Source organism: Myripristis murdjan, chromosome 20 (assembly GCF_902150065.1).
Source record: "Myripristis murdjan chromosome 20, fMyrMur1.1, whole genome shotgun sequence".
NCBI lineage: Eukaryota > Metazoa > Chordata > Actinopteri > Holocentriformes > Holocentridae > Myripristis > Myripristis murdjan.
This window is the reverse complement of record NC_043999.1, coordinates 28,334,702-28,348,681: the sequence shown is the minus strand read 5'-3', so window position 1 is coordinate 28,348,681 and position 13,980 is coordinate 28,334,702. Positions and strand designations below refer to the sequence as shown.

The 13,980-nt window shown below is 44.9% G+C and overlaps 4 non-coding genes across 4 annotated transcripts; 2 read left to right on the top strand and 2 right to left on the bottom strand.

The window, feature by feature from the left end:
* Window positions 1-704: 704 nt before the first annotated feature.
* Window positions 705-868, top strand: LOC115379295 (U1 spliceosomal RNA). The gene has a single exon (XR_003930209.1). It is a non-coding gene; the product is annotated as a U1 spliceosomal RNA (small nuclear RNA).
* A 1,086-nt stretch (window positions 869-1,954) lies between these two features.
* LOC115379303 (U2 spliceosomal RNA) lies at window positions 1,955-2,145 on the bottom strand. Its single transcript, XR_003930214.1, has one exon. It is a non-coding gene; the product is annotated as a U2 spliceosomal RNA (small nuclear RNA).
* A 1,351-nt stretch (window positions 2,146-3,496) lies between these two features.
* Window positions 3,497-3,660, top strand: LOC115379284 (U1 spliceosomal RNA). Its single transcript, XR_003930199.1, has one exon. It is a non-coding gene; the product is annotated as a U1 spliceosomal RNA (small nuclear RNA).
* A 1,086-nt stretch (window positions 3,661-4,746) lies between these two features.
* On the bottom strand, window positions 4,747-4,937 carry LOC115379302 (U2 spliceosomal RNA). Its single transcript, XR_003930213.1, has one exon. It is a non-coding gene; the product is annotated as a U2 spliceosomal RNA (small nuclear RNA).
* Window positions 4,938-13,980: the final 9,043 nt, after the last annotated feature.

Below are 13,980 nucleotides of genomic sequence, written 5' to 3'. Positions count from 1 at the left end.
GTGAATCCCACGACAAGCATCTGAAGACAGTGCCTTTCCACAAGCCAACAGCTCACCTCCCACAAATCAAACGCTGCTGTAAATGCCTCTGGTGGACACATAGAGGAAGGGAAAGAGAGACACACGGACAGACAGACAAGGAGGGAACACATAGAGGAAGGGAAAGATTGGGGATGGGGGGTCCAGTTGCACGTTGAATTGTTCTTACTCAGCCAGGGTTCACCAAGTTGTTACTGGTCAGCTGGTAGTCCATCACTCTACTTGTAGTCCATCTAGTTGCTTAACAAATCCAATAAGGTCATCCCATGTCTTGTGAAAGTTCTGAAGAGCACCATTAACATTATAGCTGATCTTGTCTAGCTTGGGATTGCACATGATACTCTTGATGAGATGTGTGTGGGTGGGTGCACAATTCAAACTTCTCAAGGAAATAACTGAAACTCTTAGTGAGCCTTGGAAAAGCAGGGATGTAGAGTGGATGTGAAGTGATGTTCCAGGCTGTGTGTGTGTGTGTGTGTGTGTGTGTGTGTGTGTGTGTGTTTGTGTGTGTGTGTGTGTGTGTGCGCGCGTGTGCGTGTGCGTGTGAGAGTGTGTGTGTGTGTGTGTGTGGGGGGGGGGTGTTTGTTCCACTGTGCCAGTGTGAGCACCATGAGACAGAGTGGTGTGTGTGTGAAGGGGGCTCCAGCGGGCGTGTCAGTGACTTCATACTTACCTGGCAGGGGAGATACCATGATCAAGAAGGTGGTTCACCCAGGGCGAGGCTCAGCCATTGCACTCCGGCTGTGCTGACCCCTGCGAATTCCCCAAATGTGGGAATCTCGACTGCATAATTTATGGTAGTGGGGGACTGCGTCCGCGCTCTCCCCTGATCAGCGTGTCAAAAGACAACAGCCTTACAAATACACATGCCACGGCTTGTCCAATGCACAGCCTTATACGTATATTATATTACATATTTCTCCTTCTATTTCTTATGGTTCCACACGCTTGGACTATGTTCTTCTCTTAACCCTTTCATCAACCGCGTTTGCCTGCCAGTCACATACGCACAAGTCAAAACATGGATGACTGGAGATTTCTCGTCAGCACAATCCTACTTCCATCTTTAAACCGGAGCCCGTGCGATCAAGCTATTTGTCACTGAAAAGGATTGTTGAAGGTCAGCCCTGCATCAGCCTGTGATTGGTCCTCCTCACCGTCTGAACTAGCTCCGCCCTCTGCCCGCCTTTTGGCCAATCAGCTTTGGAGTAAAGTTCAGGGCTTTCTGGAGGAGCTTCCGGCAGAGATCGAGTCACGACATCACTTGTTTGGCCCGGTCACGGTATTAGTCCGGCAGAGTACAGGGATAGAAGTCCTCTGGGCCTCTGAAAGTTGACATACTTTCCAACAGGAATGTGCGGAATTTCCTCCCAAGAGCTGGTAATAACCAATGCCACAGGAAGGCAAGGATTTTTACCACCAAGAAGAGGCGACCGCAGTCTTAGCCAAAAGGCCGAGACGTCAAAACAAGTATGTCAAGTCAGAACATGCATGACTGGAGATTTCTCTTCAGCACAATACCAGGTCCGTCTTTAAATTGGAGCCAGTGCGACGAAGCTATTTGTCCCCGCCAAGGACTGCGGATCCACTCGGCGCAAAATCAGGAACGATGCGGAGAAGTCTTGTCTTTTGATTGTCCAGTCCACGGCGTGTGGTTGTGGAACCCCCGGTTGAATTGGACAGAGCCAGTCGGGGGAGAAATATCGCATACAAAGCTTTTGGCTGTGTGTGTGAGAGCTGGGAGTTGTGTATGCGATGTTGAGGGCAAGCCGGAGCACTTGAGACGTAAAGCGTAAGCCCTGCATACCGCAGGTCCCGTTGGCAGTGGCTGCAAGTCCAAAGTTATGGGCCGATGGGTGTTTGCAGCTGGAGAAAGAGCTGGGCGAGCGTAAGCTGTTATTGCACAAGGTGAGGGAGGGGGTGCACCGCTCCCGGAGATACTGCAATACCGGGTCGATGCGTGGAGTGGACGGAGCAAGCCCCTAGTCCATCTCCCTGTTCCAGAAATCCATTTAATATATGGTCCCCGGGTAGGGGACGTATCAGATATTAAACTGATAAGAACAGATACTACACTTGATCTTAGCCAAAAGGCCGAGAAGCGATAACTCTCACACCCTCAGAGGGAAGCGCCCCTCTCCCGGACAGGTCACTCCCGCGGACGGTTGGGACCTCCCGCCACACACTTGAACCACACGTCAGCAAACGGCACACAAAGCACAGCCACTAGCCAACGACTAACAGGTCATATCATTGCAGGAAAAGAAAGCATTTAGCCAACGCATCCAGTTGCACCTGACTGCAGTCCGCAGATCGGGGTTGGGCGAAATGTGGGCGGAGCTAAACGTTTGACTCCGTGCGGTGACTACAGTTAGCAGGTCGGAGTTGGGCTAAATGTGGGCGGAGCTAAACATTTGACTCCACCCGGGCGCCATCTGGTTAGGGTAAGGTGAAGGGTTAAGGTTGAGGTTAAGGTTAGGATTGAGGTAAGGGTTAGGGTTAGCAACCTCTTCCAGTGGCTTGCTGTTGAGGAAGTGGGCGGAGCCAAACGCTTAGCTCCACCCACGTTGAGCCACTCCTCGATCTGCAGACTGCAGTCAGGGCTTACTCAACGCATCTTCTGGACCCCTGCGCATCACGTGGTGCGTTAAGGTCCAGTCGGAAAACAGGAACCCCTGGGGAATCAAAGTGGAACACTGAACCACCAGATCCCAGGGAAAGCTGTAAATACGGGACGCAGATCAAAGCGGACTGTGAATCCCACGACAAGCATCTGAAGACAGTGCCTTTCCACAAGCCAACAGCTCACCTCCCACAAATCAAACGCAGCTGTAAATGCCTCTGGTGGACACATAGAGGAAGGGAAAGAGAGACACACGGACAGACAGACAAGGAGGGAACACATAGAGGAAGGGAAAGATTGGGGATGGGGGGTCCAGTTGCACGTTGAATTGTTCTTACTCAGCCAGGGTTCACCAAGTTGTTACTGGTCAGCTGGTAGTCCATCACTCTACTTGTAGTCCATCTAGTTGCTTAACAAATCCAATAAGGTCATCCCATGTCTTGTGAAAGTTCTGAAGAGCACCATTAACATTATAGCTGATCTTGTCTAGCTTGGGATTGCACATGATACTCTTGATGAGATGTGTGTGGGTGGGTGCACAATTCAAACTTCTCAAGGAAATAACTGAAACTCTTAGTGAGCCTTGGAAAAGCAGGGATGTAGAGTGGATGTGAAGTGATGTTCCAGGCTGTGTGTGTGTGTGTGTGTGTGTGTGTGTGTGTGTGTGTGTGTGTGTGTGTGTGTGTGTGTGTGTGCGCGCGTGTGCGTGTGCGTGTGAGAGTGTGTGTGTGTGTGTGTGGGGGGGGGGTGTTTGTTCCACTGTGCCAGTGTGAGCACCATGAGACAGAGTGGTGTGTGTGTGAAGGGGGCTCCAGCGGGCGTGTCAGTGACTTCATACTTACCTGGCAGGGGAGATACCATGATCAAGAAGGTGGTTCACCCAGGGCGAGGCTCAGCCATTGCACTCCGGCTGTGCTGACCCCTGCGAATTCCCCAAATGTGGGAATCTCGACTGCATAATTTATGGTAGTGGGGGACTGCGTCCGCGCTCTCCCCTGATCAGCGTGTCAAAAGACAACAGCCTTACAAATACACATGCCACGGCTTGTCCAATGCACAGCCTTATACGTATATTATATTACATATTTCTCCTTCTATTTCTTATGGTTCCACACGCTTGGACTATGTTCTTCTCTTAACCCTTTCATCAACCGCGTTTGCCTGCCAGTCACATACGCACAAGTCAAAACATGGATGACTGGAGATTTCTCTTCAGCACAATCCTACTTCCATCTTTAAACCGGAGCCCGTGCGATCAAGCTATTTGTCACTGAAAAGGATTGTTGAAGGTCAGCCCTGCATCAGCCTGTGATTGGTCCTCCTCACCGTCTGAACTAGCTCCGCCCTCTGCCCGCCTTCTGGCCAATCAGCTTTGGAGTAAAGTTCAGGGCTTTCTGGAGGAGCTTCCGGCAGAGATCGAGTCACGACATCACTTGTTTGGCCCGGTCACGGTATTAGTCCGGCAGAGTACAGGGATAGAAGTCCTCTGGGCCTCTGAAAGTTGACATACTTTCCAACAGGAATGTGCGGAATTTCCTCCCAAGAGCTGGTAATAACCAATGCCACAGGAAGGCAAGGATTTTTACCACCAAGAAGAGGCGACCGCAGTCTTAGCCAAAAGGCCGAGACGTCAAAACAAGTATGTCAAGTCAGAACATGCATGACTGGAGATTTCTCTTCAGCACAATACCAGGTCCGTCTTTAAATTGGAGCCAGTGCGACGAAGCTATTTGTCCCCGCCAAGGACTGCGGATCCACTCGGCGCAAAATCAGGAACGATGCGGAGAAGTCTTGTCTTTTGATTGTCCAGTCCACGGCGTGTGGTTGTGGAACCCCCGGTTGAATTGGACAGAGCCAGTCGGGGGAGAAATATCGCATACAAAGCTTTTGGCTGTGTGTGTGAGAGCTGGGAGTTGTGTATGCGATGTTGAGGGCAAGCCGGAGCACTTGAGACGTAAAGCGTAAGCCCTGCATACCGCAGGTCCCGTTGGCAGTGGCTGCAAGTCCAAAGTTATGGGCCGACGGGTGTTTGCAGCTGGAGAAAGAGCTGGGCGAGCGTAAGCTGTTATTGCACAAGGTGAGGGAGGGGGTGCACCGCTCCCGGAGATACTGCAATACCGGGTCGATGCGTGGAGTGGACGGAGCAAGCCCCTAGTCCATCTCCCTGTTCCAGAAATCCATTTAATATATGGTCCCCGGGTAGGGGACGTATCAGATATTAAACTGATAAGAACAGATACTACACTTGATCTTAGCCAAAAGGCCGAGAAGCGATAACTCTCACACCCTCAGAGGGAAGCGCCCCTCTCCCGGACAGGTCACTCCCGCGGACGGTTGGGACCTCCCGCCACACACTTGAACCACACGTCAGCAAACGGCACACAAAGCACAGCCACTAGCCAACGACTAACAGGTCATATCATTGCAGGAAAAGAAAGCATTTAGCCAACGCATCCAGTTGCACCTGACTGCAGTCCGCAGATCGGGGTTGGGCGAAATGTGGGCGGAGCTAAACGTTTGACTCCGTGCGGTGACTACAGTTAGCAGGTCGGAGTTGGGCTAAATGTGGGCGGAGCTAAACATTTGACTCCACCCGGGCGCCATCTGGTTAGGGTAAGGTGAAGGGTTAAGGTTGAGGTTAAGGTTAGGATTGAGGTAAGGGTTAGGGTTAGCAACCTCTTCCAGTGGCTTGCTGTTGAGGAAGTGGGCGGAGCCAAACGCTTAGCTCCACCCACGTTGAGCCACTCCTCGATCTGCAGACTGCAGTCAGGGCTAACTCAACGCATCTTCTGGACCCCTGCGCATCACGTGGTGCGTTAAGGTCCAGTCGGAAAACAGGAACCCCTGGGGAATCAAAGTGGAACACTGAACCACCAGATCCCAGGGAAAGCTGTAAATACGGGACGCAGATCAAAGCGGACTGTGAATCCCACGACAAGCATCTGAAGACAGTGCCTTTCCACAAGCCAACAGCTCACCTCCCACAAATCAAACGCAGCTGTAAATGCCTCTGGTGGACACATAGAGGAAGGGAAAGAGAGACACACGGACAGACAGACAAGGAGGGAACACATAGAGGAAGGGAAAGATTGGGGATGGGGGGTCCAGTTGCACGTTGAATTGTTCTTACTCAGCCAGGGTTCACCAAGTTGTTACTGGTCAGCTGGTAGTCCATCACTCTACTTGTAGTCCATCTAGTTGCTTAACAAATCCAATATGGTCATCCCATGTCTTGTGAAAGTTCTGAAGAGCACCATTAACATTATAGCTGATCTTGTCTAGCTTGGGATTGCACATGATACTCTTGATGAGATGTGTGTGGGTGGGTGCACAATTCAAACTTCTCAAGGAAATAACTGAAACTCTTAGTGAGCCTTGGAAAAGCAGGGATGTAGAGTGGATGTGAAGTGATGTTCCAGGCTGTGTGTGTGTGCCTTTCCACAAGCCAACAGCTCACCTCCCACAAATCAAACGCAGCTGTAAATGCCTCTGGTGGACAATGGAGCCAACTGCCAAACATCTCTCTTCAGAGGAGATGCTGAGGTCCCCGCCTCCTTCAGTGTAGAGGGTGATGTATTGTGTTGCTTTTTCCCCCCCCTCATTCATAACCACCAACCCAAAAATTGCACTAAACCAGCTGTTTTAGTCAAACCTCTGCTACGGGGAAAATGTAGGCCAAATGGGAAAACGCTGGCACGGTATCTGTTTTAAGGACCATGACCTCTCCACCACATATCAGTTTTCTCCATTTCCATGATGACTAGATCCCTACTGTTACATCAAGTCAAATGTCAGAACCAAACAACTAATCACATTCATTCTCACTTAAAGGCAGTCAAACTATTGTTTCAGGGATACGACGGCTCCAGCACTTTCCACCCAGCAGCCACACGCTGACTGGACTCTGCCCAGCGAGCGGCACAACTGGCCCAGTCTGCTTTTTCCTCCAGGCCTTTCTAAGCAGACACAAATGGCTGAGCAGTCACAGCTGGAAGTCCATCCTCGTAGCAAACAGCAACAACTTCACCATTTTCCATGCAACAAATTGCGTGTAAGTTGTACTGTGTTTCTTGCAATCCTTCTTTGCATAATGTGTGTCACTTGCTGGGATCCACGGGCACCGTCCATGGCTCTGTTCAACTCCATCACTGATTGTGGGATTCCATTTACAGTGCATGATGGGAAATCAAGCACTGACATTATTCCAACTAGAACAATAAGAACAGCACTGGTGCCTTGAAATAGAATGCTAGTGTAAAGACAGTGTGTTGGAGCGCTGTTTGAAAAAATTAACAGTGTGAATCTACAGTTGTTTTCTTGTGTGCTTTCATGCGGCAATGCTGCATTGCATGATCGGAAGTAGAATCAAGGCATGTTCATATCAACTGACAGGGTAAACAGGATTTAATCCAATACATCCACAAAGTTGTGAGGTAGGCTATGTCAACACTGACTCTCATTATATTCTATATATTCATTCAGTATTATGAATTTTAGTTTAGAAATATGTAACTTCAGTAGCTTTATGGGAGTGTTGCCTAGGAATTGGAGGTAAAGCCTGAGGTTAAGTCAGGTGACTGAAGGTGTGTGTGGGTGAGTCTAGCAGTGTCGGACGGAGCAGGCGGTGGTTACCATGGTTACATGACAATTTTGACCACTATGCTGCTTAGAGCTACTTGTACATTTGAAGTTTAACTAGAATTATGGAGCCATTTCTGTTGATGTTTGTTTGCTTCTTTTTTGTTAAATCTTTTTTTCTAAATCAGAATAAGTGGTGTTTGGAGTGCGTTTGAATCACCACGGGCTGCTCCCGTCCAATCATCACCTTCAAATGCTGTGACAGTCACCGTTATAATATAAGGGGTTTCCTTTAAAAAAAAAAAAAAAAAAAAAAAAAAAAGGTAGACTACTATAACAAAGTCTGTGATACAACGGAATATTTATAACAAACGTGAAGTTTGTGCACCACTAATAGTACTATACTATTAGCGCCACGCACACCGTTTGCCCTACTGTGAGCGCACACCTTCTCTCCGTGGCATTCCTGACACTTGGCTCAACAAGTGAGCAAATGTAGCGTATTCCCTCAGATGAAGATCTATACCGCCCATGGAGAATATCGTCAGGAAATGCCGATCCCTAAATCCTCTTTGTCTCCATAATGAGCCACGGACAGTCCTGGCTCCCAGGTCCACCGGATCATCAGTGAACGGTGACGCCATCTCCAAAAGAGTTAAATGGTGAGATAACGCCGCTTTTATAGCTGGGCGGGGTTAAACTTCACTCATGAATTTGTAGCTATATGAATTTGAATTCTCTGCTTACTTTAACTCAGTGTTGGACCACATAGTAGAGCAAGCCACAAACTATAATGATGCATAATTATATGTATATAATTCCAACATCACCACCTATCTACAGTTGAAACCAGAAGTTTACATACACTGCATAAAAAGACACATAACCTTTTTTTTCTCACTGTCTGACCTTAAATCAGACTAAACTTTTCCTGTTTTAGGTCAGTTAGGATTACCAAAATTATTTCTATTTGCTAAATGACAGAATAATGAGAGACAGAATTTTTTAGAGATTTTTTTATTACTTTCTTCAAAGTCACAAGTTTACATACATTTCCTTAGTATTTGGTAGCATTGCCTTTAAACTGTATGACTTGGGTCAAACGTCTTGGGTATCCTTCCACAAGCTTCTCACAATAGTTTGCTGGAATTTTGGCCCATTCCTCCTGACAGAACTGGTGTAACTGAGTTAGGTTTGTAGGCCGCCTTGCTCGCACACGCCTTTTCAGCTCTGCCCACAAATTTTCTATGGGATTGAGATCAGGGCTTTGTGATGGCCACTCCAAAACATTGACTTTGTTGTCCTTAAGCCACTTTGTAACCAATTTGGCAGTATGCTTAGGGTCATTGTCCATTTGGAAGACCCATTTGTGCCCAAGCTTTAACTTCCTGGCTGATGTCTTGAGATGTTGCTTCAATATTTCCACATAATGTTCTTTCCTCATGATGCCATCTATTTTGTGAAGTGCACCAGTCCCTCCTGCAGCAAAACACCCCCACAACATGATGCTGCCACCCCCGTACTTCACAGTTGGGATGGTGTTCTCAGGCTTGCAAGCTTCCCCCTTTTTCCTCCAAATGTAACGATGGTCATTATGGCCAAACAGTTCAATTTTAGTTTCATCAGACCAGAGGATATGTCTCCAAAAATTAAAGTCTTTGTCCCTGTGTGCATGTGCAAACTGTAATCTGGCTTTTTTATGTTGCTTTTGGAGTAATGGCTTTTTCCTCGCTGAGTGGCCTTTCAGCCCATGTCGGTACAGGACTCGTTTCACTGTGGATAATGACACTTTCTTACCAGCTTCAGCCAGCATCTTCACAAGGTCTTTCGCTTTTGTTCTGGGGTTGATACGCACATTTCGCACCAAAACACTTTCATCTCTGGGACACAGAACCCGTCTCCTTCCTGAGCGGTATGATGGCTGGACATTCCCATGTTGTTTATACTTGCGTATAATTGTTTGAACAGATGAACGTGGCACCTTCAGGCATCTGGAAATTGTACCCAAGGATGAACCAGACTTGTGGAGGTCCACAATTCTCTTCCTGATATCTTGGCTGATTTCTTTTGATTTTCCCATGATGGCATACAAGGAAGCAGTGTGTTTGAGGTGTGCCTTAAAATACATCCACAGGTGTGCCTCCAATTAACTCACATGTTGTCAATTACCCTATCAAAAGCTTCCAAAACCATGACATCATCATCTGGGCTTTTCCAAATTGTTTAAGGGCATAGTAATCTAAGTGTATGTAAACTTGTGACTTTGAAGAAAGTAATAAAAAATTCTCTAAAAAATTCTGTCTCTCATTATTCTGTCATTTAGCAAATAGAAATAATTTTGGTAATCCTAACTGACCTAAAACAGGAAAAGTTTAGTCTGATTTAAGGTCAGACAGTGAGAAAAAAAAGGTTATGTGTCTTTTTATGCAGTGTATGTAAACTTCTGGTTTCAACTGTATATCTACATCTATCTATCTATATATCTGTCTATCTATCCATATATATCTATAGATATAGATATATAGTGGTCTGCTGTATAATTAGATTGTGTGTATTCTGAGTTGTGTACTTGTGGGAAACAGTGTGAATCTGAATTGACAAGGATGAACACACAGATTTTGGTCAGTTTCAATAGCAAACATTTATTCCAATAATTTAGACAATGCACAGTTTCTCATCTACCCTGATCAACGTGCACTGAACTGAATAGTCAGTCTGATTGCTAGGTTGAAATGACTGTAGTAAAGCAATCAATACTTTGCTATATTTAATGTTACACAAAACTGTAACTGTTGATTTTTTTTTAATCAACTGATTTGTTTATGGTAAATCCATTTTTACAGTGTTTTTGGCTGCATAGGATTCATACAGCTTGTCACAGTATCAGAAAACATATTTATTATTCATCCAGGGACAACACAAAAGGCTACACATGCAGATAGCATCCATTCACAATTCTACCCATTTGATCTACATTTCTACCCAAGTGTAACATTACACTCTTTGATTTCACAGGCCTTTGGGACAGATTCTAAATGAGACACAAATCATTCAAAACAAGGTAATGTTAATATTCACATCATATGTTGTTCCTTTATTGCCAATCAGTGAGGACAATATGTTATTTGGGGGATTTTCCATCTTTTTTAATGTCTCTTTCTAAAGGGATTATGGACAATGTTAAGGCTTTGAAATACAATAAGTAACTATATGTTTTGGCATCTTACATCAAGTAAGTAAACGTTTGTAAAGATGGCCATGATCAGGTGATATCATACAGGCTGGTTTCACAAATACCATTTACCCATACAGTTAGAGCAAATAACAGACACTTTGTGGTGTATCATCACAGCCCTCCTCAGTACAGCTACTGTAAGATGGTTGCCATGACATCTATATAATATTTTTGAAGAAATTTTTCACCATTTGTTGAAAGCAGCACTCTCATGTTTGCTTTGTTATGACTGAGATACTGTCCTTTTCCCTGCTTACATTTTCAATTTGCACTCATTATAGAGTAAAATTTTGGTAGTATGGTATGAGCATTTTGTTTGTGCCTTTAAAGTAAAATTTATCGGCATCAAGCGAGCATATGGAAGAAAGAACAAAGTCATCAAATTTATCCATGTAATTAGATTAGTTAACATAACCATAAGGCTGGTTTGTCTGGTTGTTCTCTAGCCTTGCTAGTTACCTAGCTATATAGCAAATAATGAAAGCTCAACATAATCTTTAACATGCAACAAAACATTTTGAGTTGCATTCAAGTGATTTTTACAAGAGTAAATTTACTTCCGCTTAAAGAGTAACTAAATCCCAAAATCAAATCTGTATAAAGTCTGACATCTGTTGGTAGAAAAGCATGCTACTAAAACTGCAACCTGCTATTGGCTGATCTTTGGTGTGAGGTGATGTCTTCATCTGCTGTACCCTTTGCGTTTGGGTTTTAGTTACTCTGTAAGGCAATTGTAAGCAAGTAGCAGTAACACATCAGTTTTCTGAGGTTTGTACTCAAGTTTCTGAAGTGAGCCGGCCAAATGTCCTTTGCACAATGTTTATTTGAAGAAGAGCTGCTTCTTGTCTACACACACCACAGGATGAAGATACTGGTGCTCAAATTAGAAAATCCTTCTTACATCATGTTGAATTCCAGTCTACATTTGGTGCTGCTGGACAGTTTTTCACCAGAACTACTGATTATGTTGTCCACCACTCTGAGAGATGTCAAAAGCTATATAATGAATAAGTTTGTGTACTAAAATGCACTAAATGCACATTTTGCCGATTTTAAACCCATACTTTGTTGGGGGTACATGTGTAAAACACACATTTGCCCCTGCAAATTTTGCTGCAAATCTGCAAGATTTCATCTGCCATCAGATAACAGCAGCCGAAGAACCATCAAGAAATCAAGAGAGGGATGTGCTACACTGTCTTTGTTTTGCTCGCCAGCAGTGTAAGCTAGCAAGTCTGAAAAAGAGAATATGAAAATCACACATACAGTATTTGTGGCTATGTGGCTATGAGTCCCAACACTGTGTGGAAGAAGACCCCTGGCACAGTGGGCTTGTTTCTGTTTGACTGGCAGTCAAACCATATGCTCGCACAGGCAGACACTTTAAACAACTGTTGGCTTCTGATTTTAATTAGAGCTGGGAAAACATTGGGAAATTGTTTGCTGGTGGGCACAGGAATAATTGCTGTGTTCCACAGTGTTGCCATAATTTCCACAGTGCAAAAATATCATAAAATACTTACTACATTATTTACTTCTTAACTGTAATTGACTGCTAGTTTTTAATCATGCACCAATGATTGCAGTTGGTTATGATGGACCAAAATGAAATTACTGCAAAACATTTGAACTTGGTAAATGTTGTGCAACAAGCTAAATGAGTCATATGAGGGGAAGGTGCACAATGCATGCTTGGTGTAACAACTGCGGCAAGTTTATAATTTCTTCTTTTTTGGGTATTATTTTGCACAAAATTGAAAAAAATAAAAAATAAAAACTTTGGACAAAACAGTTTCAGTACAGTACAGTTGCACATAATGCAGGTTACCTGCTACTACAGTATCAATGCCAGCCTTTTCACCTCAAGGAGGTGAAACCTCCAGCAGGGGGAATGTGATCACCCCTGTCTGACAAGAGGATAACTCAAATAATTACTGGCCATATTGGCACAAAACTTGGTGCAAAGGTTGCTAAACAGACCAGTGAAGATATCATTACCTTTTAGGGCCAATTGGCCTCAAGAGAGCATGGCAGTGGGTGGCACTAAGCACAAACAGGGCTGTAGTTTCCAAACGCAGCCACAAAAGATAAAATCTTCTGAGGAGGTTCGTCATGGCTCAAGATGACACTGATTAACTGTCCACACTGACTGGCCAAAAGCCACGTCTCCTATGACAACAACATTACCTAAAGTGGGTGGGGCTAAGCACAAAAAAGAATGTAACATCCAGCTGTGAACTGAGTGCCTTCTCATTTCAATATGTGCTAATTGTTTAGGTTGCATCTGTTATTTACATAATTTGAAATGTTTTCTGTAGCTCTAGATATCAAACATCATTTTCATCTGATATGATAAATATTCTCCACACTTTCAACAGCAATCATCTCAGTAAATGCAGGCTTTACTTATTCAATCACAATTTTTTTTTTTTTTTAATTGTTATTGTACTGGATTTGTTACTGAAATGATAGTGGCCACTGGCATAGTCGGTCTTTATTATGTTTCCTTATGGCATAACTGTTAGTGAAGACTGCAGTTAAATTTAACATTAGGTTAGAGATGTAGTGTTACATTTTAAAGGCCCCATGGTGTACACTTTTCCAGGGTTTTATTTTAGCTGCTGATATCCCTAGCATGATGTATCTGTGGTTTTGAGTACCTGTGGTCTGCTAAATATAGTTTTTCAGCTCCTCTCTCTGGCCTTTCTCCCGGAGCTCTGGCAGCACGGTTCATTTAGCCAATCAGAAGAGAGAATCAGCTCCTCTCCACTGATTGGCTGACTGTTTTCTGAGTGACATATGGTTGGGCCAGTCAACTGACATCACTGTGCGATGCATTCTGGGATGTAAACAATAGCGCGCTGCCATATTGAGCGAGAGAAAAACAGAGCCAACGAGATACAGTAACTATTTGAAAACTTGTTGAAAGCGAGTTATCATCTTATGTAAGATTGTCATGGCTACCGCAGAGCGTGACGTTACACAACCGTACGTATTTGAGCCCGACTCCGATCCCGAACCACAGACGAAGCTGGCACTGTATTGTGTTGGGTTGATAAAACAGTCGGCGCTGAAATGAGCCCAACAGACGAGCAAATTTGGACTAAAACCCTGCGGGACCTTGAAACCGGGACCCTGAGCATACGACCCCGAACCACCTCAGATCCATTTATTACAAGATGTTTCAGAATGGTAAGTTATTTTTGTTACATATGTTGTAAATATGTTGTGAACTTGTTGCCCTGGGAGCGGAGGGGTACTGGCTAAGTTCACTAGCTTGGTAGCTTGTTGGCCGGGGAGTTGAGGCTAACTGGCTAAGTTCACTAGCTTGGTAGCTGGTTGCCTGGAGACGCAGGCGCTGTGGGCGGAGTCACTGACGTCAGGACAGACACTGACGTTAAGATTTACAGGAAAAGCAAATCCGCTCATTTTACAGGGACAGTTTGAAAAATGGGCTGTGTGCACTTCTCCATTTATCATAGGTGAAATGCGTGGGACAGTATTT